Genomic DNA, 27767 nt, shown 5'->3' with positions numbered 1-27767 from the left:
GGCCTCCAGCAGCCTGAGGCATAAGAATGGACTAGGGATCCCTGGGGAATGGAGCGGTCTGTCTCAGGCATCCTGGCCATACCCAAGGGGGAAAGGCCTTCCCTCTACCAGGTGCCCTTGGAGGGAGGCACAGCGCAAGCCTTCGCATGGAGCATTGCACTTAATGGTTCAATTTATGTGGGCAGACATGTGTAGGCAGGCGGAGGAACTCAACAAAGCCAGCACGCCTGGGGTGAGTGCCCTAATCAATGACACACTTGGAAGGAACTCAGTTTGCATAGGAAGCTGGAGGGGGGAGGGATTCATTCTTAGGTAAGTGCAGACACACCTTCCATTCCTTTGGCTGCAACTTGGGTGACTCCAAGATATTACAGTTAGGAGAAACCACTTGTGCCTGGTTGTTTTCCTTCCGCCTTCCCTCCTTTTCTTTTCTTTTTGTTGGTTGTGGGCTCTGTCCAAGAGCTCTTCAGGTCAAGGCTAGAGCTCTATCATTTTGAGCCACTGCTCCACTTCTTCTTTTCTGGTGGGCTGACTTTGAACTGTGATCCTCAGATTTCAGCCCACTGAGTACCTAGGATTATGGGTGTGAGCCACCAGTGCCTGGCCCCCCTGCCCTTCCTTTCTCACTCCCTCTCTCCATTTTCCCCTCTCTTTCCTTCCCTTCCCACCCTTTCTTCCTTCTTCCCTTCCCTCCCCTTCCCCCTCTCCTTCTCTCCCATCTCCCTCCCTTCCCTCCCTCTGTCACTGAACCATATATATATATATATATATATATATATATATATATTCTATCCCAGTTCCCAGTTCCAAAAGAGTTGAAGCACTTTCACAAAAGGCATGGCGGTGTGTGTGTCTGGGACCATGGGCCAGGTACAGTGCTCAGAGTACCACAGTTTGTTTTGCAGTACTGTGGAAATGACCTAGGGTGAGTATGGTAGAGGCAGTGGTAGACTGCAGGCCGGTTTGGATATGGTGAAGAAGGAGCTGGGATATAATTTGTGGACAGTTATAGCAGGTAGAAGGAACTCTGGAAACACATCTGAATAAGCTATAGGTATCAAGGTGCTGAGACCCAGAGTAAACTGCTAGGCACCAGAAAACAAAAGGAATGTGGCGTTTATCTTAAGACAAGGAGATAAGAAAGGGCAAGGTGAAAGGGAGTCAAAAACATCTGTAAGGCTGGGCACTGGTGGCTCATGCTTGAAATTTTAGCTATTCAGGAGGCTGGGATCTGAGGATGGATGTTCAAAGCCAGCCCAGGCAAAGCCAGCCCAGTCACTAAAGTCTTTGAGATGCTTATCTCCACTTAACCACCAGAAACCTGGAAGTAGCACTATGGTTCAAAGTGGTACAGTGATAGCCTTGAGCTGAAGAGCTCAGAGACAGTGCCCAGGCCCAGAGTTAAAAAAAAAAAAAGTCCAAAAGTACCCGTAAGGCCAGGCTTGGTGGCTCACGCCTACAACCCTTGCTACTCAGTGCTTGCCTAGCATGCACGAAGACCCAGGTTCGATTCCTCAGTACCATGTACATAGAAAAGCCTGAAGTGGTGCTGTGGCTCAAGTGTAGAGTTTCTTGAGAAAGTTCAAGAACAGTGCTCAGGCCCTGAGTTCAAGCCCTAGGATTGGCAAAAAAATTGTTTTGGGGGTAGTACTGGGTTTTAAATTCAGGTCTTTGTACTCCCTGGCTTGCTCGCTCAGCTGGCACTCTATATTGACCCTTACTTCCAGCACTTTTCTGGGTCTTTTGGAGATGGACTCTTGCAGACTTTTCTTCAAAAGTTACTGTTATCCTCTAGATCACAGCCTCCTAAGTAGCTATGACTCCATATGTGAGCCACTAACTCTATTTCTCAATTTTTTTTTTTTTTTTTTTTTTTTTTTTGCTGGTCCTGGGTTTGAGCTCAGGGGCTGAGCACTGTCCTTGAAGTTTCTCAAGGCTAGAGCTCTACCACTTGAGCCTCAGCACCACTTCCGGCTTTGCTTCTATGTATGTGGTACTGAGGAATCGTACCTGGGCCAAACTCCAGGCGCCTATATCTCAATTTTTTTTTTTTTGCCAGTCCTGGGCTTGAGCTCAGGGCTTGAGCACTGTCCTTGGACTTTCTCAAGGCTAGAGCTCTATCACTTGAGCCTCAGCATCACTTCCGGCTTTTTTCTATGTATGTGGTACCAAGGAATCAAACCCAGGTCTTAGTGCATGCTAGGCAAGCACTTTAACCACTAGGCCAAACTACGGGCCCCCTATTTCTCAATTCTTATAAGGACAATACAATAGAATAAATAGTCTAGGAGTATGGCTTCGTGGTAGAGTACTTGCCTAGCATGTATGAAGCCCTGGATTTGATTCCTCAGTACTACACAAACAGAAAAAAAAAAAAAAAAGCCAGAAGTGGTACTGTGACTCAAGGCTAGAATGCTAGCCTTGGGCAAAAAGAAGCTCAGGAACAGTGCTCACACCCTAAGTTCAAGACCAGGAGTAGTTAAAAAAATAATCTTGGAAGAGAACAACTGCTATTTCTTTGGGGACATGCTTCCCTATCTCTATGTAGTAATTTTGTATATAATCTGCCTTTTCTTTTGGTGTTCAGACCTCCTCCTCCTCCTTTTCCTCTTCCTCCTTCTTCTGCTTTTCCTTCTCCTCCTCCTCTTTCTATTTCTTTTTTCCTTTTGTAATACTACTGGGACTTGAACTTAAGGCCTGGGCCCTATTCCTTAGCTTTTTTTTTGCTCAAGGCTAGCATTTTAACACTTGAGCCACACCTCCACACCCAGCTTTTTGGTGGTTAATTAGAGACAAAAGTCTCACAAGACTTTCTAGCCTGAGCTGGCTTTGAACCCCTAGCCTTAGATCGTGGCCTCATTAGCATCTTTAAAAAATTATTATTATTACTGAATGCGGTAGTGTGGCTCCGGGGACAGCACCCAGGTCCAGAGTTCAAGGCCCACGACCCACAACAAATACTATTATTATTACTATTATTATAAATTTTTGTCCTCGTTCTGGAGCTTGAATTCAGTCTGCGTGCGGTCCCTGCACTTTCTTTACGCAGGGCTAGTGCCCTATCATTTGAGCCAGAGCCCACTCTTCCCGTTTTTGTGTTTGTTTGGTGCTTAATTGGACATAGCGTCTTAGGAATCTCGACCCCCGATCTCAGCCTCCCGAGTGCGCCGGGGGCCCGGGGCCGAGCGGCCGCCGCTGCCAGCGGTCTACGCGTCCGGTCGTCTCCCCATCCTTGTCCAGCGGGCGAGTGACCGGGTGTCCGCGTCCCCGGCCGCCCTCGCCCGGCCCTCCTCCCCGGGAAGCCCTGGGCTGCCAGGGCTCAGGAAGCATCAGCCAACCCGCGTCTTTCCTTCTGTAACTGGGCGCTGCCCCATCAATCCAGGTTACCGGCAGCATGGCCGGGGCGGGTGCGCGGCCCGGCGCCCCCTCTCCACCCGCCCCGCCGCCTTCTGAGTCCTCCAGAGGAGCCAACTCGGAAAGTCTACCTTCTCTGCACTCCGGGCCAGGCAGCGCGGCGCCCCGCCGCACCTTCCACTTCTGGGTGCCTCTGGCGCCCCTCAGCGCCGGCCGGGTGGACGCAACTCTCGCCCCGAATGAGGAGCGAGCCACTCCGCCGGCCTCTCGGGCATTAAATGGGCAATCCCCCTTTGATTGACAGGGGAGGCTGCTAATGCTCGCTCAGGGTCATCCTTTGGCGCGCGCTAGGGGGCGTGCCTCCTCGGAGCTGCCCCGGCCCAATCCGGAGTGCGGACGGGTCTGAAGGGCGGGGCTTCTTGCCAGGCAGCCAATGAGACGAGCACAGCGGGTGCGGCGGGGGCGGTGCGGTCGCGGCTGGCGGCAGAAGCGGCCGCGGCGGGTCTGGATAGGGCTGGGCAGCACGGCCGGAGCGAGACCGGGACTCGGGGTCGGAGTTGGACCCGGGACTGGAGACGCCGTCCCGGCCGGAGCGGGGGCCACGGCAGGTCGGAAGCCGAGCGCCTGCTGAGGTGAGGGGCACGTCGCGACGGTTGGGGCGTCTGGGAGGGACGCGGGGGCGCGGGTCGGCAGCCGGGCCCGCGCCCTGTCAGGCCGCCGCGTCCTGGGCCGAGCCCGCGGGCCGCGCCGCTGGAAAGTTGGGGTCCCCGCGCAGGGGGCGCGGCGCCCGGGGAGGGCCGTCGGGGCGAGCGGGGTGCGCTCGGGGGCCGGGTGGGAGCTGGGTTCCGAGGCGGGGGGCGCGCCGGGGAGACAGGGTCCGAGCGGGGCCGTGGCGGGGTTCCAGGGCTGCGCCTGGGGGCCTGGGGCCGACGTGGACGCTGCGCGGCGTCCCCGGGATTGCGGGGAGCGGGAGGCGCGGCCTCCGCGGGTCCTGGGATCCGAGGGGCCGCAGGGCAGGCGAGGGTGCCGGGCGGGCACGGGGTCTGGGGGGGGGACAGGAGCCTGGGAGGTGCGGGACCTGGGCCCAGAGTGGCGGGGTGGGCGGCGGTGTTGGGGGGCCGGGAGGGCGCCGGGGTTCATGCGGACGCACTTATTTGGGGCGCTTTGATGGCCGTCCTCCATTTCCTTCCTTCTCACCCTCCCTGGCCTCCGTGAGTGTGAGTGTGAGTGTGTGTGTGTGTGTGTGTGTGTGTGTGTGTGTGTGTGTGTGTGTGCTGGGGCAACTGAAGCCTCCCTCCCTTGTGAGCAGGATCTAGGCTTGGGGGGCCCGGGAGGGCAGGAGAAGTGGGGGTGTGCGCCCTTTTCCTTTACAGACGTTTCCAGTCTGCTTGAATCTGATGTGTGCTCCCTCTCTCCCCACTGAGCCTGGCCAGCCACGGGGTCACTAGACAGAGGCTGACTTTTTGTGAGTCACCGGGTTGGGGAACTCTCAGACAAGGTGGGTTTTCTTTTTTGCAAGAAGTTGGTCAAAGGGAACCACCCTGGCTGGCTGTTTCCTGGGGTCCCTCTCGGGCCACGGTTGGAGGTGGACACACCCCAGGGGTGCCGGAGGGAAGATGGCTTTATGTGTGTGTGTGTGGGGGGGGTGTGCACACCATTCCTGGCTCCTGACTTCTCCTTACCCTGACAGTCCTGGGATTTTGTGGTTAAGAGGAGTAGGTTGTGTGGAGTCTCCAGGGCTACTCATTAGGCTGTTTACCAAACACTCCCCCGGCTGTCCTGATGAAAATCTAGCTGGGCTCAACTAATTTAAACCTGAGCTGTGGACATGTGCTCAGGCCTTCCTTCTCTTCAATTTGTCGTCTTCTACACTTCATCTAATATGTTGGAAGTTCTGTTTTAACTCTCCTAGGATTGCCATCTTGGAGCTCAGGGCTAGGGACCAGCCAGTTGTCCCATGCTGAATGCCAGCCCTCCTGTGGGGTCTCCCTAAATCCTTACTCTGCTTGATTCATGAGACTGTCTGCAACCTCTCCTTCAAGGCCTTGAGTGAGTGCCAGTGTAGCTTGGATTTCTCTTGATTCACCTGGAAAGCTTTGGTGTGTGTGTATTCAAACTTATTTCTGGAGTTTGGCTGTCTTCTTAGTGAGGTTATGCTACTTGAGATATGAAGCCACACATCAAAAAACTTATCTGTGGTTGGCTTTCCTTTGACAATAGTCTTGAAGCTTTAAAGAAACTGGCCATTAGGCCTGTGGCATTGATTCCTTGGGAAAGTAACATAACACAGAGTAGATGAGTGATTAGGTCTGCACTCTTACTCAGTTTTCTTTTTGTAGAAGAATAACAACTCGTTGGAATGGAAATGGTATATTAGTTCATGCTGTTTTGAGAACTGGAACCTGGTTCCTTATACTCTCAAATGTTGAGAGGTCAAAATATTTAGATAATCTAAAATGTAAAAACTAACATCTAGATTTCCAATGTAGCCTGCTACAGGGAGGTAAGATTGGCATTCCCCTGGCACGGTGCCCACGTCTCATGTCTGATGGCAGGTGTTCCTAGTGTAGAACCAGAGGGGCTTCTGCTCTTTGCTTTTTCATGTCTTTTCTCTCACATGAAAGTCTGTGCTGACTGGGTTAAGGCTGGAAATTTTAACCTCCTGATCATGGAGGTGATGGAGTCATCATCCCAGGGTGTTATAGGATATTTTTTAAAAAACAGTTTGGGGGAAATGGTGCTGTGGCTCAATTTGAAGGGCTAGCTTGAGCAGAAGAGCTAGGGACAATACCCAGGCCCAGAGTTCAAGGCCTACTACAAAAACACCCCCCCTCCCCTGGCAAAAAAAAAAAGTCATGGGCTGGGAATGTGGCTTAGTGGTGGAGTGTTTGCCTAGCATGCATGAAGCTCTGGGTTTGATTCCTTTGTACTACATAAAGAGCAAAAGCTGGAAGTGGCGATGTGGTCCAAATTGTAGATTGCTAGCAAATGAAGCTCCTGAGTTCAAGCCCTCCTGAAAAAGTTGTAACCTTAAGGATGGTAATGGTACCTGGAGAGTAGCATTTACCAGGTTCTCTCTTACTATTCCCACCTGAGCCTCCCAGCTGACTCTGGTCGACCATCCAGTTGTATTTGACTTCCTGGAGGCCACCCTTTAGATTATGTAGGTAATGACTACTTTCATGGGAGCTGGCCAGATCAGTTTTTTTTTTCCAGTCATTTGGAGCTGCAGCTGCATACCTGAAGGCAACAGAGGCATGGGTTGTTATGCCATTTACATTCCACAGTTGCAGTGCTATCTCCATCTTCACATACCTGAAAACTTTTTCCTGCCTGAAGGTAGCTCCTGGTGGGTGTCACTGGCGGTCCTCAAGATGGATATCTAGAAATCTCTTTAGATTTTAGTATTCAGATTGTTTGCTTTGTCTTCTCATAGTAGACCATCATAAAGGAATAGTTCTACAGAGCATGGTGTTTTGTGCATGTCTATAATACTAGCACTTTACTGGTAAAGGCCTGTAATCCTAGCACTTGGGAGACTGAGGCAAGAAGATGGAGAGTTCTTCAAGTATTCTGTACAGTGTGACTTTTTTTTTTTTGTCACTCATGGGGCTTGAACTCTGGCCCTGGGCGCTGTCCCTGAGCTCTTCAACTCAAGGCTACTGCCCTACCCCTTGAGCCACAGCACCCTTTCCAGTTTTCTGGTAGTTTATTGGAGATAAGAGTCTCAGTTCCTTTTGTGCCGGGCTGGTTTTGAACCTTGATCCTCAGATCTCAGCCTCCTGAGTGGCTAGGATGACAGGCGTGAGCCACCACGCCTGGCTCAGTATGACATTTTTGGCATCAGCGTAGTTTCAAATATAAATGATTTGAGGGACAGTGGTCATCAGAGAGGACGAGTTTTGGTATTTTGTTTAAAATTACACTTTAAAACTTAAAAAAACCTCACCTTTTATTAAAAAAAACCTTTATGTACATATGTGTATATTTTGAGAGGGTCTAATTTTGCAGCCTCAGCTGGCCTTGAATTCCTAGATCTTCCTGCCTGTGCCTCTGGGTGTTAGGATTACAGTTGCACACCATGCCCTGCTCCCAACTTTGCCTTTAAGTTATGCATTGACTTTCATTTATTCTAGTGAGTATGTGTTTATCTTTTTGGTGAATAAAGCAGAGTAGCCTCATTTGTTTCCTAACATAAAATCCTCTTTAAATTTCTATTATTTACTGATTTTATTTTTTTTGTGATGGCCCTAGGCCTTGAACTCAGTTCCTGGGTACTGTCCCTGAGCTTCTTTTGCTCAAGTACACATAACTCTACTTCTGGGTTTTTTGGTAGCATGGCCTCACACATGCTAGGCAAGTACTCCACCATTAACTTATAACTTCGGCTCATTAAAAAAATTATGTTTATCTGGGTCCCAGTGGCTCACGCCTGTATTCCTAGCTACTCAGGAGGCTGAGATCTGAGGATCACAATTCAAAGTTAGCCCAGGCAGGAAAGTTTTTAATTAATCACAGAAAAAGCAGGAAGTGGCACTGTGGCTCAAGTGGTAGAGCACTAGCCTTGAGTAAAAGGAGCTCAGAGACACCACCCAGGCACAGAGTTCAAGCCCCAGGACTGGCAAAATGAAATAAATTCATTTAAAAAAAATCATGCTTCATGGTTCTAGGCACTGAACTAGATAGAAATGAAGATAGAGCAGTGGACACAGTGCTGATTCAACTACGAAGGACTTCGGCAAGAAAAGCCTTTTGTCTGGTAGGTTCCTGATTCCAGGCAGCCCAGGCAGAAAAGTTAACCAGATTCCTTCTCAACCCGTAGCTGGGTGCAGTGCTGGGTGCCTGTCATCACCAGCTGTGAGGTAAGCTGAGACTGGGACCATCCCGGGCAGGAAAGTCCAGGAGACGCTGTGCAAGGGGAGAATAAGCTGGACCCCGGCAGTGATGAAAAGCCTAAGCTAGGTAAATTCAGGCTCAAACATCAGGGTGAGGTGTTGTACCCTAACCCAGAAATAATCAGCAAAAACAGGGTCGTTATATCTTAGCAAATGAAGCACTGAGTTCAAGCCCTCATATTGCCAAAAAGGAAAAATGTAGAAAGATTGCTACTAGAACCAGTGTGAATGCTGGCTATGTAATACTGTATAGCTATGTGAAATTCATGATTTTTTTTTTCCTCCTCAATATTTGGGATGGTGGAGAAGATGAACAGAGACCAAGGAACCATGACCTCTGTCCAGCCTTTCCTCGACAAAATCTGAGATTAGGACAGTCGGCACAGATCTTAGGACCTTTGTTTCCCTATTTATAAACATAAACTCATTCATAAACATAGGCCCAGAGGTTCTTAAGCTTTTGAGGCCTAATGACAGCTGTAACCCCCTAACTCAGAAAGTAACCTGGACAACTTCAGGGACCTAACCCAGGTTAAGAACTGGATCATTCCAGCCTTCGCTGCTTCTCATAGTGTGGTGTGATGGTGAGTGAGCATAATGCATTCCTAAGCTGCCTCTCCCCTCAGATATGCCATAATCCTATTTTCTCTGTCCTCTTTGGGCTAATAATAACAATTATTTGACACACATTCCAAAGGATTTTCACCTCTTTTTTCCCCCAACTCAAAACATTTCTGAGTGGGTACAGATATTCCTTTTTGTGATGAAGGGAGGGGTGCCAGGGTTTGGCCATTGTTTTGATTAGGTCCGGCAGCCAGAGGCCCATCCTGTAACCAGGATTGGTGCTCCTAGATGCCAGTGTGGGGTTTTTCCATTGGTTTTGCTTCCTTGGTGGTTGTCATAATGAGTTATGTTTGGCAGTTAAATATCCCAGAATGTGTCACTTGCAAAGGAAACTATTTGTTCATCTGATGGACTGTTTTTCTGTTGCAGTTTGGATCACTGAACACCTTTCTGTCTGCTCTTGAATAGGTTATTATTATTATTTTTAAAAATATTATTGGGGCATATTTGTTGGTCTTGGGTTTTTGGGCAGACTTCTGTAATGTCTATCAAAGAGTACATGTGTAATGCGTAATGCACCTACTGTCTGGTGAATATAACTGTAACCCCTCTATACTTTATAATAAAAAAAAAGAGTACATGTAAGTAATTCTTAGTTGCTTAGTACTGTATAAAATGGCAGAATACCTATTAGTTAAAATTCTTTTTTTTTGTCTTTTTTGGTCGGTCACAGGGCTTGAACTCTGGGCCTGGGCACTGTCCCTGAGGTCTTCAGCTCAGGGCTACCGTCCTACCCCTTGAGCCACAGTGCCACTTCCTGTTTTCCAGTGGTTAATTAGAGATAAGAGTCCCCCGTTCTTTAGTGGTTCTATAGTGCCTGGGCCGGCTTTGAATCGTGATCCTCAGATCTCCTGAGTAGGATTACAGGTGTGAGCCACCACACGCGGCTTGTTAGTTAAAATTGTTAATGTTTGACTTGTCCCATCCAGCATCCCTTCACTCCTGAAGTGCACCTGCAGCCTGAAGTCCCTCCCCAGACCCTTTGTGTGGTTGGAAAGTTGTGTCTAAATTGTGTCCGTGGCCATGCCTGTCCAGCAGTACCTTCTGTGGCCTTCTGGTCAGATTCCTAACGTGTTATCGAGAAAGTCTGAGTTGAATAAAGAGCTCATATATGCGGATGACCACAAAACTTCAAAAGTGTGCAGGCGTTCAATTTTGGTTAAAATAATCATCCTAATCATACATTTTGGCTCCTAGGCCTGGGAGGTAACAGCAGCACATTCAGTACATGTGGCCTGTACAGTCTGCTGTGCTTTGGGGATGTCACCCCGTGTCAGGAGATGACCGACCACTGTTCTGTGTTGTGTGGAAAAGGGTCTGTCCATTTCAGGTGCTTCCTCCTACCTGAGATGAGGCATTCAGCCTCTGTGACATTGAACCGAGAAGTCGGGTGCCGAGTGAAGGATAAAACTCCTCCTGAGAGTAGTGGTGGAGGCCAATGGCAAGCTGTGAATTCTGAACACAAAGCATAAGAAAATTGCCCAAAGTGGAACGTGAGGCTATCAGAGAGTAAAGCTCGTGATGGAGCATGAGTCCCAGGCTGCTGCCAGTGTGCAGGGCTGTGTTGTCATGCCCACGTGGATGTGGACCTGCCCATGCCTGACTCACTGGCTCTGCTAACATTTCATGAGTGCTTGCTCTGCTCAGGAAACTCACGTCCGTCTGTGGGTCCTTCCCTTCCATTGGCTTCCTTTCTGTGATTGACACACTGATAGTGGCATGGCTGTTGACAGAGGGCTGGGCTGGAGGACTCTGATTAAGCTACTGATAGAAGTACTGGACTTTTATGATTTTGAGACAGCATCTCACTAGATAACCCAGGCTAACCTTGAGCTCATTCATATCCTATCTCTGTCTCCTAAGTGCTTAGGTTACAAGAGTGCACCACTGTGTCTGGCTCTGAGCTTCATTTCATTGTCCCCCTCTGGAATGCAAATGATATATACGTACATATATATATGTATGCGTGTGTGTATATGTATATGTATGTATGTATATATGCTTGTCATGGGGTTTGAACTCAGGGCTGGGTGCACTCCTTACGCTCTTTTGCTCATTGCTAGCGCTCTATCACTCTGATCCACAGCTCCTCTTCCAGTTTTCTGGCAGTTAATTGAAGATGAGAGTTCCATGGACTTTGCTGCCTAGTCCGGCTTTGAGCTGCCATCCTCAGATCTCAACCCCCTGAATAGCTAGGATTATAGGTGTGAACCACAGCACCCAGCTATATTGTATCATATATTATTATTCTGCTCTAACAGAAGGGACATTGGGGGGAAGGAAAATGAGCAAGATGGGTTAATATGGGCTATCTTGGCCACTCTGTAGGCTCATGGCCCCCAGTTTTGCTTCATCTGGTGAGACGCTTCCTACAGCTTGAGGTTCCTCCGAGGCCCAGAGCCTCTGAGTGGTTTGAACATTGGACATAGATTAAGACTCTCGTTCTCCATAGAGGCAATTCAAGTGTTAGAAGCGGGTCTAGACACAATTGTGTTTCACCTTGACCATACCAAATAGACGTGAATGTACTAGAGCAGCTCTGGATGCCCCAAGGATGCTCAGAGGGATGGCCTTCAGGGAACTGCCTTGGCTGGAACTATTGGTGCCAAAGCAGTGTCCCAGTGAGGACTGCAGAGTCGTCAAGAATGTGAGTGCAAGGGGTGTAGGTGAGAGAGCGTAGATGGCGGTGAGGCTGGTGTGTAGGCTTGAGGTCAGGAGCTTCCGGAGGACGGGATTCAGTGAGCAGGACTTTCAGGGACAGAGCAGGTTGGTCTTTGCAGAAGCCAGAGGTCAACTGAGAAGTCATCGGGGCACTGGAAAGTAATTCAGCTGGCTCCTTTTCACAGAGGTCACCTGTGTCCCCGCTGCTGGAGGACTGCCCTGGGTAATTCTAAGAAGCAGTGGGATTCCAGGGCAGTGTAGTTTCTGACTCATTTGCCTGCCTTTATGATTTTGCTGGGTCTTAAGAGTGGCTGCCTGGGTTGTGTTTCTCTTTCAGTATGGTTTATGCTCACAGGTTAGGATGGAACTTTCACCGTCAGAAGAAAAAGTAATATTGCCATAAGGAACCAGAGGCTGGAGACTTGTTTTTTTTTGTTTGTTTTTTTGTTTTGTGGATAATGGGGCTTGAACTCGGCCTAGGTGCTGTCCCTGAGCTCTTCAGCTCAAGGCTACTACCCTACCCTTGAGCCAAGCCCCACTTCTTGTTTTCTATAGAGGCTAACTGGAGATAAGAGTCTCAGGTCCTTTTGTGCTGGGACTGGCTTTGAACCTTGATCCTCAGATCTCAGCTTTCTGAGTAGCTAGGATTACAGGCATGTGTCACTGTACCCTGCTATAGACATATTTTTGGAGTCACATTATCCTGGGTTTGGGTTCCAGTTCCACTACTAGCTAACTTCATTCTCTTCCTCAGTCATTTCTGAGACAGTATCTTACTTTGGGCTACTGTACCAAAGAACCCTAGGCTTGTAAAATCCTCCTTGTTGGGAGTCTAGAAGTGTATGGTTAGGATTCAGTATGGCCAGGTTCTTTTCTGCACTGCAGATTGCCAACTTCTGGTTGTCTCTTTACCTGGTAGAGAGAGGGTGAGGGAATTCTCTGAGGTGAGATTTTCTTTTCCTTTCTTGCTTTCTTTCTTGCTTGCTTGTCCGTCTTGAAGCTTAACGCAGGGCCTAGGTACTATCCATGAACTCTTGTGCTCAAGGCTAGCACTTTGCTATTTCGAGCCACAGTGCCAGCTCTCCGGTAGGTAATCGGAGATAAGCATCTCATGGACTTTCCTGCCCAGTCTGACTTTGAAACACGATTCAGATCTCAGACTCCTGAGTAGCTAGGATTACAGGCGTGAATCACCGTGCCCGGCACAAGCACCATTGCCCTTTCACTTTTCGAATTACTATTTAACTCATAACTTGACTTTATAGTTAAACTAAATATAAGCTGCTTGATTGTATAAGGCATTCATGGTTTACTTTGAGCTTTCTTATTGTTGTTGGTCGGTTGTGGGACTTGAACTCTGGGCCTGGTGCTATCCCTGAGCCCTTCAGCTCAAGGCTACCACCCTACCCCTTGGCCTGGGTGTTGTTCCTGAGCTCTTCAGCTCAAGGCTACCATCCTACCCTTTGAGCCACAGTGCCACTTCCAACTTTCTGGTGGTTAGCTGGGGATAAGAGTGTCATGGACTTTTTAATGTACAGGCTGGCTTTGAACCATGATCCTCAGATCTCAGCCTCCTGAGTAGCTAGGATTATAGGCGTGAGCCACGGTGCCTGGCTTGAGTGTTTCTCTCTCTCCCTTTCTCTCTCTCTCTCTCTTTCTCTCACTCCTTCTCCCTCTCTCTCTCTTTTTCCCTCCCTTGCTCCTTCCCTCCCTCCCTTTCTCTTTTTTTGCTGGTCCTGGGGCTTTAACTCAGGTCTTAGGCACTGACCTGAGCCTTTTTGTGCTCAAAGTCCACTTCTGAATTTTTCTGAGTAGTTTATTAGAGATATGAGTTTCCCAGGGGCTGGGAAAGTAGCTTAGTGGTTGCCTAGCATGCATGCTGGGTTTGATTCCTTAGTACCACATACACAGAAAAAGCCAGAAGTGGTGCTATGGCTGAAGTGGTAGAGTGCTAGCTTTGAGCCAAAGAAACTCAGGGACAGTGCCCAGGCCTTGAGTTCCATCCCTAAATCTGGCAAAAAAAAAAAAAAAAAAAAATTATCAGAGACTTTCCTGCCCAGAACCGTGCTCTTCAGATCTCTAGTCTCTTGAATAGCTGGATTACAGGTGTGAGGATTACGGTGTGTCTGACCACTTTGAGCTTTCTTACAGTGCCCATTGTGTCTGCCGAACAACCTTGTTGGTTGTTCATCTTCCCTCTTTGTGGTTTAGAGTGGAGAAGGAGGCTGGAGAGATCTTAACAACAGATGTTGGACAGTAGATTTAGTTGTGAGAATCTAGAAGCCATCACTTAAAAGGCCAAATTTGGGGTCTGTGTTGGAGCGCTAGTGGGTGGCAGAGGGACTCCAGTCACAGAGCCCCTGCCAAGCTGATGGCAACCGACGCACGCATGACCGACGCATGATGCATGACGCATGACATCTATGGCCCCAAACCACTCCAGGCGCATGAAATTAACGAAGTAGAAATTAAACCAGATATGAACATAGTCAAAGTAAATAAAAAATCAGATCTAACAAAGATGATAAATACAAGCAAACACAAATCAAAATGTGGACATAATTAAAGAAAATCAGGAACCAGTCATCTAAGGAGAATAAGAATTTTCTGGAACTTACAAACATTTGAAACTAAAGTATGTTATTTATTTATTTACTTACTTTTGCCAGTCCTGGATCTTGAACTCAGGGCCTGGGCACTGTCCTTGGACACTTTTTGCTCAAGGCTAGCACTCTGCCTCTTGAGCCACTGTGCCACTTCTGGCTTTTTCTGTGTATGTGGTTCCAGGGAATCGAACCTAGGGCTTTGTGAGTGCTAGACGAGCACTTTACCACTAGGTCACACTCATGGCCCCAGAGTGTCCTCTGTTATTGAGGCCATATTGTTAAGAACCAGAGATGTCTGTAGCTTTCCAAGCTACCAAGCTGGACCCCATTTGAGCCCCAGCCTATGTCCCCCTGGGGGTTGGGGGAGTTACAGGTAATCGGGACGGCAGGGCAGTCTTTAGTTCATAGAACCAACTGTGGCTAGTTTTGAAGTTTCCCATTGAATTAAATGGAATTTTATTATTATAAAGTGAGGCCCAAATTGTAGTTTATCATCATTTTCATTAATTTAAGGTATGTTTGGGTTCTATTGTACCAAATCAAGTTGTCGCCAACTGGGTGTGCCAAGATTGTGAGTTGTGGTCTTAGAAGGAACCACGAAGCAGGCTCTCTCCCCACACGGCCCTCCAAGGCCACTATTAGTGGGTTTTGTAGCTGACTGATTTGCTGGAGCTGGCCTGCTTGGGAGCTGTTTAGCTTGGACATGATGATGCTTTAATTAAGCAGTGCTGACCTCTGCATAAGTAAATGTATCACTAGAGAAGGCTGGGCATGTGCCATAGGCATGGTTGAGAACTCCAGGTTCAAACCTTCTCTGAGGGATCATAAAGGAGTCTTCCATTCCCTCTCACCAGACAAGGATAGCTCCATTTCACCCACAGTGAAGGGCTCAGAGAGAAAGTGACATTCAGAGGGTCACTGAGAGAAGTCCACACCCAAATCCCTTTAACCAGTGCCTGAATTAAGGAGATTCTGAGTCACTCACCCTCAAATGTGAAAATAATATTTAAAAGTTAATCTTCCCACCCCACCTCTGAGAAACAGACAGGAGACAAATTATGTAGTTTTTTTTTTTTTTTGTTTTGCTTAAGGCAGGGTCTATGCTTTCAACTTACCTGATTAAAGTAATCTGAACCTCTGAAGTCGTGTACAGAACTGGGGAGATAAGGACGGAGTAGGACTTGCCCCACTCTTCTGGTGAGTGGTCAAGGTGACTCTGTGTCCTCAGCTCCCTCCTGGGTGGGGTCAGAGGGTGGAGCCACGGCCCAGGATTCCAGAGGCCCTACTTAGGCAGCTGCATTCTTCGAGGTATGCTGTAGAAGCTGGTAGCTGAGGGAGAAGAAACTGAACCCTTTAGAGAGGTACAACACTGTGAAAGCATGAAAGGTTTTCATCTTTTGTTGACATTGTGATAGCAAGTGAAGATCACTTGTGCAGGCAAATTAGACCAGGTGATTTTTTGTGATTTTTGTGATTGTTTTGGCCTGGGCTCTGTCCCTGAGCTCTTCAGCTTAAGCCTAGTGCTCTACCTCTTGGCCACTGCACCACTTCTGGTGCAGTCTCACAGACTTTAGTGTCCAGGCTGGCTTTGAACCACGGTCCTCAAATCTCAGCCTCATGAGTAGCTAGGATCATCGGTATGAGCCACCAGCACCCGGCTGTGTTTTGTTTTTTGAGATAGATGTTGCTCTCTAGCTAGGCTGGCTTCAGACTCCCAATGCTTAGCCTCCCAAATGCTGGATTATAGTTGTAAACTTGTATAACTATAGACCTGGTTGTTTCTTCAATTTTTAAAAGATTAGAAAGCAAAAGGGCAAAACAATAAAAAATATTAAAACTAAAAATGTAATTGGCACAAAATGGCAATTATCACAATCATAGAAACAGATATGCAAGTCAGGCTGGCTTTGAACTAGGATCCTCAGTACTCAAGTCTCCTGAGTAGTTAGGATTACAGGCATGGGCCACTGCACCCGGCTGCACAGGCATTTGTAATGTGTCGTAGCGGCCACCCATTGCCTACCATGTTCCTGCCTCAGAAGAGAAAAGGTTAGAGGGACCTCCTGTTCATCCTCTCCCATTCTCCTTTATTGTTGTTGGTCATGTGGCTTGTCCCTGGCTTTTCTGCTGAGGGCCAGCACTCTACCACTTTGAACTACTGTTCCACTTCCAGTTGTCTGGCCGTTAACTGGAGATAAGCATCTCATGGACTTTCCTGCCCCCAGCTGGCTTCAAACTGTGATCCTTAGATCTCAGCCTCCTGAAGTAGCTAGGATTATAGCCACGAGCTGCCCAGTGCCCTGCTGTTAGCTCTTCCATTCTACTAGTGCTTTGAGGTCATCAGTTTGAACATAGGAAGCTGTTTACAGTGAGAACCTGTGCTTTAGTTCAAGGGAGTAAAAGGGGGACACATTTGAAGTTCACACGGAGCTCAACTGCCTGTCTTCTCTTTAGGAATCAGTTTCCAGGTCTCTTAACTAGTTCATCAAATATAGTCCTTCCCCCCACCCCCTTCTTCTTGTTCACTGTTCATGATTCTGGCCAGGCAGAGGCCCTGGGCTGAGGTTGCTGTGGTTAGGTTTGTTCTGTGCAGTTACTCTCAGAACACGGCTTGCCGTAAGCACCAGAGACCTTGTTTTCACCATCATCTTTCAAAATACATTTCACATTTGTATTATCTTCTAAGCACATGAAACATTCAACTGTGCTGGATTTTTAGGTTATTTCCATTTTTTTTGCTAATGTAGATAAAATTTCAGTTTATAATTTTATTTTTTATCTCTGTGTTTGTTCCTAGAATAGGAATCTTGGATTAAAGACTACAAACACTTTAGAATGTTGTTTTGTTCATTTTTGTGCTGGTCTTGGGGCTTAAACTTGGGGGTTGGATGCCTGTCCCTGAACTTTTTTGCTCAAGGCTATTGCTCTACCACTTGAGCTACACTGTATTCATGGCTTTTTTGCTGGTTAGTTAGAAAGAAGAGTCTCACAGACTTTTCTTCTTTTTATTTTTTTGTCTGAGTTGGCTTTGAACTGGAATCTCAGATCCCAGCCTCCTGAGTAGCTAGGATTACACACATGAGCCCCTCCCTAGGGCTCAGCCCTTAGAGTTTTTTTGTTTTTTAAACCTGCGATTCTAGTTTTCTGGTATTTTTGGTTGGGAAAAAAAGGAGCTGCTTTCTGTTTAATGTACTTGAGCCTGTAGAACTTGTAAGTATTGTGAGATAATATTTTTGTGAGGGTTTCTTACATGAGTCACATTTCCTTCCCCAAGTTTATGTATGTAGATGTCATTTTTCTTGCACTGACTGCTTTATTTTCCTGAGTAAGACACTTTTTTAGAAAGTTCTTACTAGGGAATGGGGTGAAGCTCTGTGGTAGAACTTGTGCTTAACATGCATAGGGCCCTAATTTAATCCAGAGCATAAAAGGAAAGGACGCGAAAGTCCTTATTCTCTGATTACTGATCACCTGAGCCAGTGTTCTGCTTTGAGGGTGTAGAGGCCGTAGATGTTTGTGGTTGCATTTCTTTACCAGCTCTGGTCCCCCATCGCTCACCAGCTTGTTGTCCTGTTCTCCACATTTACGATGTGACGGTGTCCAAGGGTGTGCATGTCCCTTGTTTCCCTTTCAGGAATGCGGACAGTGTGGAGTCACTTGAGCCTTCGGACTTTGCCTTTGTGAGCACTGCCCTCCCCGTATCCAGACATGCCTGCCTCTCTTGGTAGAGACAGTCATCTCGGAGTTTAGAGCCTTGGCTCCCATGAGCAAAAGTGTCTGGGGACCTGAAAAAAAAAAGGAAAAGCGACAGTCATCTCTAAAGAGCTCATGGGGAAGTGTGGTGTTGCCGTTCGCTGTTGTTGACTTGTGCACAAGTCCACTGTGGCCTTCCTCCGGCGGACTTCACTTTCCATCTTACCCTGTCCCTTAGGTGCTCACTCTCCGAGACTGAGCAGACACGTACTTTCCCTGTGGCTGGTTTTCCAAGGTCTGCACAAAGGGCATGGTGCTTAGCAGGGGACACAGGTTCTGGTTAGGTGTCATGGTCTGGCTAGCCCACCTCTGCTCTTACCCTCAGGTTCCTTCTCCTGGATTCCAGCCATGCCTTCCACGCCCACCCCTCGCCCAGGGGCTGTTTCCCCTTTAGATATCTAGCCTCACCACTTGTAACCTCCCCCCCTCCCTTTCTTATCACAGCTAAGGAAAGCTGACATTCACAAGAAAGCCAAACCTAAGGACTTTACTCTTCTTGGTCACACACGAGAAGCATGAAAAGCATTTTATCCCGGAGCACATGCGCATTATAGAGATTATAGAGACCAGCACTCCAGGGCTCACTTTTCTGACCGTTGGCTCTACAAGGCACTGAGAGCACCGAGAGTTTGGCCTAGTGGTAGAGTGCTTGCCTAGCATGCATAAAGACCCGGGTTTGATTCCTTGGTACCACATACTTAGAAAAAAAGCCAGAAGTGGTGCTGAGGCTCCACTGATAGAGTTCTAGCCTTGAGAAAGTCCAAGGACAGTGCTCAGGCCCTGAGCTCAAGACCAGGACTGGCAAAAAAAAAAAAAAAAAAAAAAAAAAAAAAAAAGGCACTGAGAGCTTCATCATCTCCTTCTCCACCCCTGTTTATTCTGTCAATAAGACCAATTCTAGAGTGAGACTTAGACTGGTGCTTGGCAGCCTGTGTTTCTTTTATCACAAGTATGGAAACCGTACTTTGCCCTGGTTTCTACAGGTGCCTAAACATGTCAAGGTTATTGTTGCCTTGGCAACTGGCTGAGCTTTTCTTGTGTGTGGCCCATGCTGGCAGGGCTGGATAGGAGCCCACCTCATCCTTAGGGTTTCTCAACCAACCTGGCTCGTCAGGACCAAGCCCCAGAGGCATTCCTTTCTGGCTTCCCTTCAGTCTTCCCGAGCTTCCCATTTTATTTTCCTGAGAAGTCCAGGCCCAGCTGCCCTGCCTGGCTGAGTGATGAGTCATGGGATGGACTGACCCCCAGGCTCATCTGGCCTCAACCTTTAACCTAAGCTTCCTTCTGCCTGGTGCAGTGGGTCCTTATGCTGTCCCTTAAGTTCCTCTGCCTCTCAGACCTGGGGCTGCTTTCTGGGCTTTTCCTGGGAAAATAAATCCCCCCCCCATCTCTCTCCTCTCTCTCTCCTCTCTCTCCTCTCTCTCTCTCTCCTCTCTCTCTTTCTCCTCTCTCTCTCTCTCTCTCCTTCTCTCTCTCTCTCTCTCTCTCTCTCTCTCTCTCTTTCTCTCTCTCTCTCTCTCCTCTCTCTCTCTCTCCCTCTCTCGCTCTCTCTCTCCCTCTCCTCTCTCTCTCTCTCCTCTCTCTCTCTCTCTCCTCTCTCTCTCTCTCTCTCTCTCCCTCTCTCTCTCTCTCTCTCCTCTCTCTCTCTCCTCTCTCTCTCTCTCTCCTCTCTCTCTCCCTCTCCCTCCCTCCCCTCTCTCTCTCTCTCTCTCTCTCTCTCTCTCTCTCTCTCTCTCTCTCTCCCTCCCTCCCTCCCCCTCCCTCCCTCCCTCCCTCCCCCCCCCTCTCTCTCTCTCTCTCTTTCTCTCTCCTCTGTAGTAGGGCTTGAACACTGGGCCTGAGTGCTGTGTCTGAGCTCTTCAGCTCAAGGCTAACCTTCTACCCCTTGAGCCATGGCGCCACTTCTGGTTTTCTGGTGGTTCATTAGAGATAAGAGTCTCAGCTTAATGTCTCCTTGTGTGTATGTGCGCGTGCATGCCAGTCCTGGGCCTTGAACTCAGGGCCTGAGCATTATCCTTGGGCTTCCTCAAGGCTTTAGAGCTCTACCACTTGAGCCACTTACTTCTGCCTTTTTTCTATGTATGTGATGCCAAGGAATTCATCCCCAGTTGTCATGTATACTAGGCAAGCACTCTACTCTATGCCAAAGTCCTGGCCCCTTAATGTTTCCTTTTTGAAGACTGAATCAAATAGCTATTACAATAAATTCCAGACTTACCCTTTGTTATTTTATCTTACAACTTCTCTTGCTTCCTTTTGGGTTTCCTCTATTTCCTTCTTGTTTTTGTAAGTGTGAATCTGAAGTTGTTTGATGGGAGAGAATGGTGAGAACTGTCTCATCACCTCCCTTTAAAGCTCAGCCAGGCCATTTTCCTTGAAGGTTTTGTGTGTGTGCTTATTTCCAGAATTGCTATTTTGAACCTGTCTGCTACTTCTGCTGGGAACTTTTGAATTCACTACATTTGGAAATATTTTAAAATAGCATATGCTATTACTAATAAATGGAAGGTGCCTCCTCTGTCTCTGTCTTCCGAGAATCTCGAGTGTGAACCCTGTGATTGCTGGGAACTTGGGGAGTTCTGGCCTGTGGCCCAGGGCTATGTCTGCCAGGCCCTGCCGAGGCTGTGAAGCCCCCTCCCTGCTCTCCACCAGCCCCTGCCCTCCACAGGACTGCACTTCTGGAGTCCTGTTCTGGGACCCAGGCTGCCTTCCCATGGGAGGGCCCCTCTGTGGACCTGGGAGACAGGGCCTTGCCTCTGCTCAGTTGGGTTTTGAGCCAGCCGGTCCTGTGAGCAGACAGGTATGCACCTACAGATGTTTGCAGTGTATCACTGTTGGTTAAGGAGCTCAGCTTCATCTCCCCCCCACCCCCCAAAAAAAGGCATAAGCACCCCTCCCCTGGTGTGGGGGAAGGCCAGCCTCAATGGGCTAGAAGGGCCAGGTCTCATCCCCCTTCTTGGGACTTGCTTTGTTACTAGCCATCTAGTCCTCTCCTGTTTTCATCAGAACTAGTTTTTATTTCACTGTAATTATCAAAATGCTTTTTAAGGGCACCTGTGATTCATGCATGTAATCCTAGTCACTCAGGAGGCTGAGATGTGGAGGACAACAGTTTACATCCAGCCCAAACAGAACAGTCCATGAGACTCCTTCTCTAAAAGAATCAACAAAAAGCAGGAGTGGAATCATGGTTCAATGGATAGAGCACAGGCTGAACAAGCAAATGGAGCAAGTGTGATCTCCTGAGGTCAAACCTCATTACCACCAAAACAAAAAGGAAAAGAAAAGAAAAAAAAGAAGCTGGGCGCGTGGTGGCTCACACCTGTAATCCTAGCTACTCAGGAGGCTGAGATCTGAGGATCTCTGTTTAAAGCCTGGGCACTAAAGTCAGTGGAACTCTTACCTTCAACTAACCACTGGAAAACCAGAAGTGATGCTGTGGCTCAGCGGCCTTGAGCTGAAGTGGTGTCTGTAGCCTTGAGCTGAAGAGCTCAAGGACAACACCCAAGCCCAAAGTTCAAGGCCCCTGCCCCCCCCCCCCCCCCCCCCCCCGCAAACAAAAGATACAAAAAATGATTGCATGTTTTACTGAGGACTCTGCTGTGTGAGATATTCTAAGTTGACCTGTCTGGTTACTCTCACTCCCAGGACTTCATTGTTTTCAAGTGAGAAAGTTGGGCTTAGAAAGGGAAAGTGTTAGGCCTCTGAGGATGCCATCAGAACACCATCGTGTATGAACTAGATCCATTCTGTCCTGCACCGTCTCCATTCTCTGCAATCTGATACTGAGGCTTGACCTCAGGGGCTGGACACAATCTATTAGCTTTTTCTTTGCTCAAGCTGAAGCTTTACTACTTGAGCCCAAACTCTACACCTGGCTTTTTGTTGTGGATATAAGGGTCTTATTTATCAATCTCCCTCTCTCCTTCCCTCCCTCTCCCTCCCTCCTTCCCTCTCTCCCTCTCCCCCTCCCTCCCTCCCTCCCTCTCCCTCCCTCCCTCCCTCCCTCCCTCCCTCCCTCTCTCTCTCTCTCTCTCTCTCTCTCTGAAAGTCCGTGAGACACCAGAAGTGGTGCTGTAGCTCCAAGTGGTAGAACACTAGCTTGCCTTGAACTAAAGAGCTCAGGAAGGGCTGGGAGTATGGCATAGTGGTAAAGTGCTTGCCTAGCATGCAGGAAGACCCAGGTTCGATTCCTCGATACCGCATACATAGAAAAAAAAGCCAGAAGTAGTGCTGTGGCTCAAGTAGTAGAACTCTAGCCTTGAGAAAGCCCAAGGACAGTGCTCAGGCCCTGAGTTCAAGCTCCATGACCAACCAAAAACAAAAGAAAAAGATTAACCAGCTTATTTATTTTAAATTAAATTCAACAAGTTAAATTATAGATACAGTGTCATTCCTTCCATCTTTTTCCTCTGAGCTGATGTTTTTAAAATTTGATAAAGTCAGGTTTTTGGTTTTTTATTTTGACGGTCTCTCCCTCTGTAGTACAGGCAGGCCTCAAATGCCTCTCAAGTGCTGGAATTATAGGTGTTTGTCCCCATTTTCAACACAGTTGCTTCTTTCATGGCTTGTTTGTGTCACCATTAATTGTCTTTAGTCCAAAGTTATAAATATTCTCTATGTCTTCTTTTGCAGAAGACTTAAGAGTTCTAGTTTCTGCCCCTACCCCCACCAGAGCCTCCTGAGTAGCTAGGACTGCAGGCATAAGCTACTAGTGCATGGCCTGAGTTCTAGGATTTACATGTAAGTCTGTGATCTATTTTCAGTTAGCCTTTTGTCTTTAGTGTAAGGTATAGCTTGAAGTTTTATTATTTTTTTTGCTGGCTCTAGGGCTTGAACTCTGGGCCGGAGTGTTGCCTCTGAGCCTTTGTACTCAAGGCTAGTGCTCTATCACTTGAGTCAACAGTGCACTTCTGGATGTTTCTGAGTAGTTTATTGGAGATAGGAGTTTCACGGACGTTTCTGCTCACGCTGGCCTTATACGGCTATCCTCAGATCTCGCCTCATCAATAGGATTACAGGCATGAGCCACTGGTGCCTGGCTGTTCATTTTTGTGTTTGTGGATGTCCAGTTAATTCAGAACCACCCTAGCATTTATTGAAAAGCTCTGTTTTAGGGGAAAGTTTTCTAATTGGTGAACTCCAAAGATCTGAATTGTGGTTCCTTTCCATGGATTGTTCTCTGGTGCTTGATGTAGCCTGGCTTCTCTTACTTTACATGGCGTCCTCAGCCCCAGTTGTCAGGGGCTAAGACACTGACTCTTGCTTACTGGTGGTGAGCAAGAGCCTGGCAGTGCTTGCTTCCTTGTCACAGCCTCTCTCCACTCCAGGCCTGGGCATGGTGGACTTCCTGCTTGGTCACTTCTGGGCAGTGTCTCATTCCCACAGGTGATAGGTGTGCCAGGACACAAAGGTGAAGGGACAATCCGCTTTCTGTGCTGGCAGGTGAGGAGCACCAGGGCTGGGACGAGGCTGCAGCTGTGAGGTGTAGGATGGCCCTTCTCCCTCCCCGAGGTCTGGCAGCCTTGTCAGCTGTCTTCAGACCATGGGAGCCTTCTTGCCCAGTGCTCTGGCCCTCCCTGTTGGAGGGCTGTGTTTTCCTACATGCTAGGCAATCACTGTACTACTAGGCCAAACTCCCCGCCCAAGATTGGGATGTTTGAATTGAAATCCTTCCATTGCAGTACAAGCCCAGATTTGTAGTGTGCCCTCACCCCTTATTTCTCACACTTCTGAACTTCCAGCCTCTCTCCCTCCTCATGTGCTTTTCACAAGTCCCATTGCCTCTGCTATAGCTGCCTTTTTCCCCATCTTTCCTGTGAAACTATTGCTTATCCTCAAAACACTTCTAGTTTACTTCTCTTTGCTTCAGGTCCACCCCTGTGGCCTGTAGACTGCACAGTTGATACACAGTTCCAGTTCTAAGGTATGTTGGTCTTTCGAGAGACTAAGAAATGGGAAAGCGGAGGGCATTAAAGTTCAGCATTAGCTCTGGGCAGTGTCTCATTCACACCAGTGACTGTGGAACTCTGGACAGTTGTAGGATGAGCAAATACATGCATGGCTCCTGTAAGGATTCCTCTCCCCATCAGTGATTTGTTTCTATCTTGAACTAACTTTAGCTTCCCTCCCCTTCCCCCCCCCTCTCTGGGCCTGACAAGGATCTAGAATTTCTTCGACTCCCCTCCCCCCCTTCTTGGGGCTTTAACTCGGGGTCTGGGTGCTGTCCCTGAGCTTCTTTTTGTTCAAGGCCAGCACTCTACTACTTGAGCCACAGCTGTACTTCTGGCTTTTTTTTTGTGATTCATTAGAGATAAGAGTTTCAAAACAAAAACAAAACCAAAAAGGGTCTCATGGACTTTCCTGCCCCAGCTAGCTTCAAACCAAAGTCCTCCAATCTCGGCTTCCTGAATAACTAAGATTACAAGTGTGGGCTGCTGCCAGTACCCAGCTTAGGATTTCTTTGAATTTTTTAAGTTTCTGTGTTGTGTGTGTGTGCGCATGTGCACACATTTGTATATTCTACCCCTAGGCTTGAACTTGGAGCTTGAGTGTGTTGTCCTAGAACTGTTTTTCTCCAAACTAGTGTTCTACCACTCGAGCCACAGCTCCACTTCTAGCATTTTGTGGTTAATTAAAGATAGGAGGCTAATGGACTTTTCCTGCTGGGCTAGTTTTAAACCACGATCCTCAGATCTCACCCTCCTGAGTAGCTAGTGTTACAGGCATAAGCCACCATGTCAGACTAGTTTCTACATCTTTTCTTCCCTAAACGTGTCTGCCATTATAATTTTTATGGCAAGGTCAAGGAACATTTGAGGTTTTTGTTTTTTGTTTTTTTGTTTTTTGCCAGTTGTGGGGCTTGAGGCTCAGGGCTTAGGCTTTCCTCAAGGCTAGTATTCTACCACTTGAGCCAAAGCATCATTTCCGGATATTTTTTTTTCTATTATATGGTACCTGGGTCTTTGTACATGTTAGGCAAGCACTCTACCATTAGAACAAACTCCCCCCACCTTTTTTTTTTGCCTGTCCTGGAGACTGAACTCAGGGCCAGAGCATTGTCCTTGGGCTTTCTCAAGTCTAGAGCTCTACCACTTGAGCCACAGCACCAGGTCCACCTTTTTTCTATATATGTGGTACCAAGGTATAGAACGTGTGTCTTCATGCATGCTACGTAAGCACACTACCACTAAGCAAAACTCCTTGCCCACATTTGAGCTTTTTAATTTTTTTTTCTTTAAATGTTCATGGAATGCCAGGGCCAGGGCTGTGTGGATTAGGATGGATCAAAGTGGATGTTTTTGACAGGGCAAGATACTTGGCACAGAGAGCTACCTAGCAATGTGTGCCGAGGGTCACTGAAGACTGCATACCTTCTTCTGAGTATTTGAATTCCCCTGCTGCTGTAGTGCACAGAGTGGCTAGGCTGGCCTTGGACCTTCAGGCACCTTCTCTGATGAGCTCGTGAGATCTGATCCTTTGGTTTTTTAGTTCATGCAAAAGTATTTCTCCTTTTAAATACTAAGAGGCAAGGTTGATCATCTCTCTTATCTGGGAAACAGAAGGTTAAATTGTGTCATGATGAAAACTAGTTCTGGTTGTTTTTGGTTATGGCTCATTCCTGCTGCGGGTCTTGCCTCTGTTTTCAGGCTTAGGGTCCCCCTAAAAGAACCCGCAACCTTGCAGCTCTCTGTATGGGATCTTGGCAGTGATGACCAAGAACGAATGAAAAACTCTCTGGGTCTACTCCTAAATCTCTTTAAAAATTCTTTAAAAGCCCGGTGCATGGTTCACACCTATAATCCTAGCAAATCAGGAGGCTGAGATCTGAGGATTGCAGTTCATAGCCAGCCTGGGCACTAAAAAGTCTGTGAGTCTCTTATCTTCAATTAATCACCAAAAAAACTGGAAGTGGTGCTGTGGCTGCAGGGGTAGGGCCGTAACCTTGAGCTGAAGAGCTCAGGGACAGCACCCAGGCCCAGAGTTCAAGTCCCATGACCAACAACAACAACAACAAAATCTTAAAAAATACTTGTTATTAAGCCGGGTGTATTAAGCTGGACAAGGAGGCTCACGCCTGTAACCCCAACTACACAGGAGGCTGAGATTTGAGGATCAAGGTTCAAAAGCACAAAAGTGGCCTTTTTATCTCCAGTTAACCTCTAGAAAATGGGAAGTGGGGCTTGGCTCAAAGGTAGGTCGATAGCCTTGAGCTGAAGAGCTCAGGGACAGTGCCAAGGCCGAGTACAAGCTCCATGACCCCTCTCCCCAACAAAACATAAAAGTGATACAGGGAGAATTTTTTTCTTTCTTTTGTGGGGAAGTACTAGGATATTTGAGCCCATGTTCTTTTTTTTTTTTTTTTGCCAGTCCTGGGCTTGAGCTCAGGGCCTGAGCACTGTCCTTGGACTTTCTCAAGGCTAGAGCTCTACCACTTGAGCCTCAGCACCACTTCCTGCTTTTTTCTATGTATGTGGTACCGAGGAATCGAACCCGGGTCTTCGTGCATGCTAGGCAAGCACTCTACCACTAGGCCAAACTCCTGGCCGAGCCCATGTTCTTGTACTTGCTAAACAGTGCTCAAGCACTTGAACCAAGTCCCCAGCCTTTTTTTGTGTTGGCTTTTTCTCTGTGTTAGATATGCTTTGAGATAGCTTCTCCTCTCCCCTCCCCCACCCTTTCTTCCTGTGCTGGCCAAACCCAAATTGCTAGGATGACAGGCAAGTACTGCTACACCCAGTCACTGGTTGACAAAGAGTCTCACAAATTGTTTTGGTGAACATGGTGGCCTGGCTGGGTGAGGGTTGTGGAAGTTCTTCATGTGGCCTGTTGTGAGCCAGCATGGTGGATGGCCAGTGAGGTCCCTCAGGGGAAGAGCCAGCTGTGTCTTGGGGTGCCGCTGGAGATGGACTTGTCCCTGTGCAAATTCAACGATCCACATAACAACAGTGGTCTGTATTTGAGTGCCTACAGCATGACAGATTTCTTTTTTTTTTTTTTTTGCCAGTCCTGGGCTTGAGCTCAGGGCCTGAGCACTGTCCTTGGACTTTCTCAAGGCCAGAGCTCTACCACTTGAGCCTCAGCACCACTTCTGGCTTTTTTCTATGTATGTGGTACCAAGGAATCGAACCCGGGTCTTCGTGCATGCTAGGCAAGCACTTGAACCACTAGGCCAAACTCCCGGCCCCAGCATGACAGATTTCTTATGCACTCCTCCATCTGGTTCTCAGCTGAGCTCTGTAAGGGTGCTGTCCTTATCACACCTGTAAAGAAAGCGGCGGCTCAGCGTGGTGGTCCAGGTATTTGTTCTAGCTACATAGGGAGTAAGGGCCAGTTTGGATTTGAACCCAGTCAGTGTTAGTGAGTCGTGTGCAGTTCAGATGCTCACTCCAGTCAGGGACAGTGTCTTCCCTTGCTGACTTAGTATCTGGGAAGCAGTGGCCTTTGCAGCCTGTCAGGTTCTGGGGGTTTGGTCCTGAGTGGTGGGAGGAAGTCTGGCTCTCCTAGACGTTATGTGGAGGCAGAAGAGTAGGGAAAGACTAGATCTGTGCTTCAGGAAGACTTTCCCAAGATGGATATGAAAGGGTAGAGAGACAGGTGTTGATTCTGCATCTTCTGCCCCTCAGGGACATGGCATAGGTGGTTCTCTCTTTCTAGAATGTTCTTTGGTCGATCTTCCCCCCCCCCCCCCAATCATGGGGCTTTAACTGTGGGTCTGGGTGCTGACCATGAGTTCTTCAGCTCAAGGCTACCTCTCTACCCCTTGAGCCACAGTGCCACTTTCAATTTTCTGCTGGTTAATTGAAGAGTTTCACAGACTGGCTTTGAACAGTGATCCTCAGATCTCAGCCTCCTGAGTAGCTAGGATTACTGA

The 27767-nt window shown here is 48.0% G+C and overlaps 1 protein-coding gene across 2 annotated transcripts in view; it reads left to right on the top strand.

The window, feature by feature from the left end:
* Positions 1–3835: 3835 nt before the first annotated feature.
* Pacsin2 (protein kinase C and casein kinase substrate in neurons 2) overlaps positions 3836–27767 on the top strand; it is a 94724-nt gene continuing 70792 nt past the window's right edge. Inside the window, exon 1 of one of the 2 annotated variants that reach the window (XM_090328857.1) lies at positions 3836–3986. The gene's annotated coding sequence lies outside the window, so the exon portion shown is untranslated. The remainder of the gene's footprint in view (positions 3987–27767) is intronic. The other variant, XM_090328853.1, reaches the window with a different exon arrangement.

This window comes from Megascapheus bottae, chromosome 2, assembly GCF_031878675.1.
Source record: "Megascapheus bottae isolate mThoBot1 chromosome 2, mThoBot2.hap1, whole genome shotgun sequence".
Taxonomy (NCBI): Eukaryota; Metazoa; Chordata; class Mammalia; order Rodentia; family Geomyidae; genus Megascapheus; species Megascapheus bottae.
The sequence above is the reverse complement of the archived record's forward strand: the minus strand, read 5'-3'. Positions and strand labels throughout refer to the sequence as shown.